The sequence below is a fragment of the Lutra lutra genome, chromosome 3, assembly GCF_902655055.1.
Source record: "Lutra lutra chromosome 3, mLutLut1.2, whole genome shotgun sequence".
Lineage (NCBI taxonomy): Eukaryota > Metazoa > Chordata > Mammalia > Carnivora > Mustelidae > Lutra > Lutra lutra.
This window is the reverse complement of record NC_062280.1, coordinates 144,287,162-144,293,624: the sequence shown is the minus strand read 5'-3', so window position 1 is coordinate 144,293,624 and position 6,463 is coordinate 144,287,162. Positions and strand designations below refer to the sequence as shown.

Sequence of the window (6,463 nt, the reverse complement as noted above, 5' to 3'; positions counted from 1 at the left end):
GGAAGGGAAGCAGGCTCCCTGCTGAGCAGAGAGCCCGATGTGGGCCTCGATTCCAGGACCCTGGGATCATGACCTGAGCCGAAGGCAGAGGCTTTAACCCACTGAGCCACCCAGTTTTTATAATTGTGAGGCATTGTGCATATATTGTTAAAGACAGGACACACACATCCCCAGCACACACCTCTTCAGAAACTGTTTTCTGACCTGTGGAAGAGGGAGGCCTTTGTACTCACAGGAAAATAAATTTTCTGGTATACAATTAAAAAGTGGTTCAAGTATACATTTTCAATAACATTAAACAAGGTAAAATATACATTTGAAAAGATATTTAAATGTGCTTTTTTTTTTTAAGATCCTTATTTATTTGAGAAAGAGAGCACAAGCAGGAGGTGGGGGCAGAGCAAGAAGGAGGAGCCGGAAGCCTCTACCCTGTACTCTATCCCAGGACCCTAAGATCATGACCTGAGCTGAAGGCAAATGCTTAACTGACGCAGCCATCCACGTTTCCCCTTAAATGTGCATCCTGAAAACAAGTCAAGTGATAGACACCTTCCAAGGGAATCTTGGATGATCTGTACCTCCTTTTTTTTTTTTTAAAGACTTTATTTATTTATTTGATAGACAGAGATCACAAGTAGGCAGAGAGGCGGGCAGAGAGAGGAGGGGAGGCAGGCTCCCTGCTGAGCAGAGACACTGATTCGGGGCTCGATCCCAGGATCCTGGGATCCTGACCTGAGCCAAAGGCAGAGCCTTTAACCCACTGAGCCACCCAGGTGCCCCTGATCTGTACCTCCTGATATTCCCACCCTTAGGTAGTCTGTCCCCTCCCACATTCAATATGGTTGGCCTATGTAACCATTAGGATGTTGAGGAAACGATGGAGTATGAATTCCAAAGCTAGGTCATAAAAGATATTGTGGTTTCTACCTTTTGTCTGTTGGATCTCTGACTCTGGGGAAAACCAGCCCCCTGTCATGGGGATACCCAAACAACCCTATGAGGAGCCATAAGATGAGGAATTGGGGCTTCCTGCCAAGAATGAGCTTCTTAGAAGTGGATCCTCCAGCCCAGCCAGACTCAGATGATTGCAGACCCAGCAACCCAACATTTGACAACTTCATGAAAGAGGCCCCAAGCTTAAACTACCTAGCTGAGTCACACCCCAATTCTTAACCTATAGAAGCTGCAAGGTAATAAGTGTGTATTGTTGTTATAAAGCACTACGTTTGGGTGTTATTTGTAACACAGCAATAAATATTTAATACAGTGAGTCACAGTAAACAAGAGGTATTTGAAAATAAAAGGAATCCCAGTACTTATTCAGAACTTTTAACTTTGAGAACATATGACAAAGTTCTTTTGATTATGCAGAGCTGATGTCACTCTTTTGTGGATGTACAGTCTCCTGCCATTCATACCTCCTATACATTAGCCTGTAATTACACTTTTCCAGGGACTACTGTTGATCACCATCACTTAAGATCCCTTGGAGGTGGACAGATTGAGAGAGAAGGGACTTCCTCTCCCTCAGCAGCAAACCACAACAGAAAACAAGGTCCAAGAATTTCTAATCCAGCAGAGGGCCTTAGCCCAGACATCTTCCGGTTCACACCAGTGGGCCTAGAGTTACCAGCCTTGCATCCCACATCACTTTCCACGAAGGCGATGTTGAAACAGTTGGTCTGTCTTACTGAGTCTTTTGAACTACAACTTGGAGTTTTGTAGGAAGCAAAACTTGGGCTCCCTCTGGTGGCTTTCTAAGGAATTACACCACCCAAACATTACTGGGCCCTTTAAGTACATTGGCTGTATAGGAGTTTAATTTAGTGAAGTCCCTTTTCTGTACATATACTTTGGTTGCAGCAGCTGGGCAGTGTGATTTCCAAAAATAAAAACTTTACCTACATACCTTTTTTTAACCTGTCTCCGATATTTTTCATTATTTCCCTCATGTATATATACCTTAGTGGTGCAACTAATGGGTTATGGTTATTGGTTGTACAAATTTTGATAAAATCATAGCTGTCTCCCCACCCAGTCTAATTCCCCTGACAAGTCTTGGAGAAGCGCTTGCAAAGTTTGTTAAGTTTTTCTGGAGAGCTAGAACAACAATGACTGACTCAGCGGCTCTTGTATTTTAATTTGTGTGGGTGGCAAGATTTCAGATATTAACTATCAGTTTGCTTACCTTCCCACTCTGCACCCCCACCATGCCATCATTTCACCTGCCTTTGCCTTTCTTTGGGTTAGGAAAAGGCAGGAATAGAGGAGGCAAAATAGTCACAAAGAAATGAAAGGGTGATAGCAGATGTGTGTATGAAGAGCTTTCTATAAACCGAATTCCATGGTGACGCACATGAACTTTGCACAATGGTACTTACTATCTTAAGAAAGAATAAACTCATAAAACCTCATGCTGGGCCGTCTGGGTGGCTCAGTGGGTTAAGGCCTCTGCCTTCGGCTCAGGTCATGGTCCTAGGATCTTGGGATCATCAAGCCCGCTCATGCTCTCTGCTCGGTGGGGAGCCTGCTTCCGCCACGCCCCCCACGCCCCCACGCCCCCCACGGCCCCCCCCCCCGCACCTCTGCCTGCCTCTCTGCCTACTTGTGATCTCTGTCAAATAAATAAAACCTTAAAAAAAAAAAAAAACAACCTCATGCTAACCATTTTGGCCACCTTAGAATGCTTGCCGCATGAATTAATAACAGAATTAGACTGAACTTAATGTACCTGCAGCATCATTTCCATTCACTCCAAGGAAATGTTTGGTGTCTTTCTGCAAAAACCTATTAGAAGCAAAGCTACCTCTCCCCGCTCCCCCGCACTTAGCCATCAAGCATTTCAATAATGAGATGCAGCGGAATCCTCGTGCTTTTGTACCACCTGCCTTTTATTCTGCATTTTTATTAACCCTTGATGTTGCTAAGCAATGAGCCTCAACGGATGTCTGCTTAGTCCTGGTTCCGAGGGAAAGGTCACCATAGCAAAAAGATACTCCTCCTGGGTTCTGACCCGCTGTTTCCTTCCCTGGACCACTCCCCAGGCGGGCACGCGGACACTTCACCGCGCTCAGTCCCAGCCGCGCAGCCGGCGCCCCCTCTAGGCGACATCTCCCACCCACGGTGGCCCCGAGAGGCCAGAGGCAAGGCCCTTCAAGGGTGCTGTGAGCCCGCTGGATGCTGGGCTTCGCCTTCACTCTCCCGAGCTAAGGCGAGCCGCCGCTCGGCTCCCCCAGTCGCTGCAACCGCCATGCCCCGCACTGTGTCATCAGGAAAGGCGGCTTCTCGTCACAGTGCCCAGAATACGGGACTGAGGGGGAGGAGGAGATGGGCCATGCCGCTGAGTTGCTGGGGTTTGTTGTTGTATTCGGGCAGTTCGAGTGCCTTCTGCTAGAAGGCGGATAGGGAGAGGCTGGAGAGATGGAGGCGCCTCTGGTTAAAAGCCACCGCGCGGAGCGAGCGGCGACCCCCCGGGACTCCTGCCGCGTGCCCGTCCCCGTCCCCGTCCCCGGCGGCCTCGCGCTCCTGGCCTTCCAGGACTAGGCGAACAGGGCGCCGAGCCGTCTCAGCTCCCGGGGAAAGCCCGATCCCGCCGGGCACCTGCTCCCGCAGCCGGTCCCTGTGCTCTCCCCGGCGGGCAGAGGTGGCAGGGGCCGAGGTCCCGGGGCGGGGAGGGCGGCCGCGCGACGCTCCGGGCCGCGACAGAGGCGGGGGGGGGGGGGGTGTCCTGGGTGTCCGGCTGGGGCGCTGCGGCACTCACGTCTGTCCTCCTCTCTGGGGCCGCGGGTGTGCTTCTCAGCAGCGCTCTCTGATTGTTTTCCCTAGGATGAGCTGCGGGGGTCCAAACCACTAGTCACTCCAAAGAGTGTCCGTGGCCACTGAATGTTTCCAGAAGACGTGGCGCTGCACCAAAAGGAGACAGGTAAACACCTTTACATATCAGCATTGTGATGGTTCTTTCCGCATAAAGGTCTCGAAATGTGCCCCTCCTAGGGGCAAGCACCCGTGGGCCGCAAAGGGTCCTTGGGGCCTTTTACTCTTATTTCAAAAGTCAGAGACTGGGGGAGAACATCCACTTTACAGAAATGTGAATGTCAGGCCTTTTCCTGGCCTTTCATCTTTCCAGACAAAATTTAGCTTCATGTCCACACTCTTGTTAGATTTTAAGTCCATCGTCCTTTCTGATCGGAGTTCTTGTTTTCTAATTTATTCGGCAAGTATTTAGGAAGTGCCCACTGGAGAGCATTCTAGACACTAAAACTGGGGGGAAAAAATACATGTCCCTGTTTTCATGGAACTGCCACTCTCATGGGCGCATGGAGGGGTGTAGCAGCAGGTAAATGTGTAACCCGTCAGGAAGGGATAATGCCTCCAGCAGGGTTCCTCGGTTATGCAGTTAAATGGCTGGTTAGGAAAGACCTTCCTTTCTGACAGGGCAGTGGAGACGTAGAGAAATGAGTGTAAGCCATGTGGGGATCCAGGGGAAGAGCAGGCAGGAAACCAAGAGTGTGTGTGGGACGTGTGAGGGAAAGGGGTGGTGGAGATGAAATCACAGGGGAGGGGACCACATGGGGAGAGGGGAACCTGTGGGAGGGGGTGACAGACCAGTGACATGCAGGGTCTGAGGTGGTGAAGGCGTGAGGGCTGAGTACCCAACAGACCAGGCCCAGGGCCGAGCCCTCTGCCCATGGGTGGAGAGTGACAGGTGGAAGATGACAGCAGCTTACCCCTCCATTCTCCCCACCCAGCGCCTGTTCACTGTGAAGATGGGACAAGTGATCATTGCCTGAGTGTATTTTGAAGAAAGATCCAGGTTTTATAAGGCCTAAAGCTGATACAATTGCAGAGGCCCTATTTAAGGAAATAAACAATTTTTTTATTTTTTTATTTTATAGGGCCTAAAGCTGATACAATTGCAGAGGCCCTATTTAAGGAAATTATGACTCCGAAGTTATTATAGTGAATATTTTAAGGAGTTCTTACCGTGGGGTTCATGAACACCCCTTCCTACCTCCTACGGGTAAAATCCAGGAGGTATGCACTTGGGTAGAAAAAAAATACATCTTTATTTTCATTAACCTCTAACTGAAAATTAGTATTTTTTTTTCAATTATAAATGCAGGCAATGCACCACAGTGGTAAGAATAATACCTATGACTTTGTCACTAATAGGAGGCACATATGATAATGTTGTACAGGTAGCTGAGAATATCCAGCTCATCATTACTTTAATATTTCAGCAGTTTTTAGGCCTGCCAGTGAATCCTCTTATTTAATGCACTAAAACAAATATGACTGTATTATAAATTTGTTTCTTTAATATTGTGGAAACTGTATTTCAGTGGTCCTTTGTAACCATACCTACTTTATACACTTAAGAACGTTATTTTTTATTTTTTTATCATTAACATATTATTTGTTTCAGGGTACAGGTCTGTGATTCATCACACAATTCACAGCACTCACCATAGCACTTACCCTCCCCAGTGTCCATCAACCAGCCACCATATTCCCCCCCACTCCCTCCCCTCCAGCCACCCTCAGTTTGTTTCCTGAGATTAAGAGTCTCTTATTTGGGGCGCCTGGGTGGCTCAGTGGGTTAAGCCTCTGCCTTCGGCTTAGGTCATGATCTCAGGGTCCTAGGATCGAGCCCCACATCGGGCTCTCTGCTCAGCAGAGAGCCTTCTTCCCTTCCTCTCTCTCTGCCTGCCTCTCTGCCTACTTGTGATCTCTGTCTGTCAAATAAATAAATAAAATCTTAAAAAAAAAAAAAAAAAGTCTCTTATGGTTTGTCTCCCTCTCTGGTTTCATCTTGTTTCATTTTTTCCTCTCTATCCCTATGATCCTGTCTTGTTTCTTAAATTTCACATATCAGTGAGATCATATGATAATTGTCTTTCTCTGATTGACTTATTTTACTTAGCATAATACCCTCTAGTTCCATCCATGTCATTGCAAATGGCAAAATTTCATTTTTTGATGGCTGTGTGTATGTGTGTGTGTGTATATATATATATATATATATATATATATATATATATATATATAAATCTCCCACATCATCTTTATCCATTCATCTGTCAATGGACATCTAGGGGCTTTCCATAGTTTGGCTATTGTGGACATTGATTCTATAAACATTGGGGTGCATGTGCCCCTTTAGACTACTACATTTGTATCTTTAGGGTAAATACCTAGTAGAGCAATTGCTGGGTCATAGGGTAGCTCTACTTTCAACTTTTTGAGGAACCTCCATGCTGCTTTCCAGAGTGGTTGCACCAGCTTGCATTCCCACCAACAGTAGCCTCATCCTCGCCGGCATCTGTCATTTCCTGACTTGTTAATTTTAGCCATTGACTGGTGTGAGGTGGTATCTCATTGTGGTTTTGATTTGTATTTCCCTGATAGCAAGTGATGTTGGGCACTTTTTCATGTGTCTGTTGGCCATCTGGATGTCTTCTTT

The 6,463-nt window shown here is 47.2% G+C and overlaps 2 long non-coding RNA genes across 2 annotated transcripts; one reads left to right on the top strand and one right to left on the bottom strand.

Moving 5' to 3' along the window:
- Window positions 1–2,872: 2,872 nt before the first annotated feature.
- Window positions 2,873–4,544, bottom strand: LOC125095372 (uncharacterized). Its single transcript, XR_007125857.1, has 2 exons — window positions 3,761–4,544; window positions 2,873–3,387 (listed from the first exon to the last, which is right to left on the bottom strand). It is a non-coding gene; the product is annotated as an uncharacterized LOC125095372 (long non-coding RNA).
- LOC125095373 (uncharacterized) lies at window positions 3,339–5,663 on the top strand. Its single transcript, XR_007125858.1, has 3 exons — window positions 3,339–3,643; window positions 3,826–3,922; window positions 5,636–5,663. It is a non-coding gene; the product is annotated as an uncharacterized LOC125095373 (long non-coding RNA).
- Window positions 5,664–6,463: the final 800 nt, after the last annotated feature.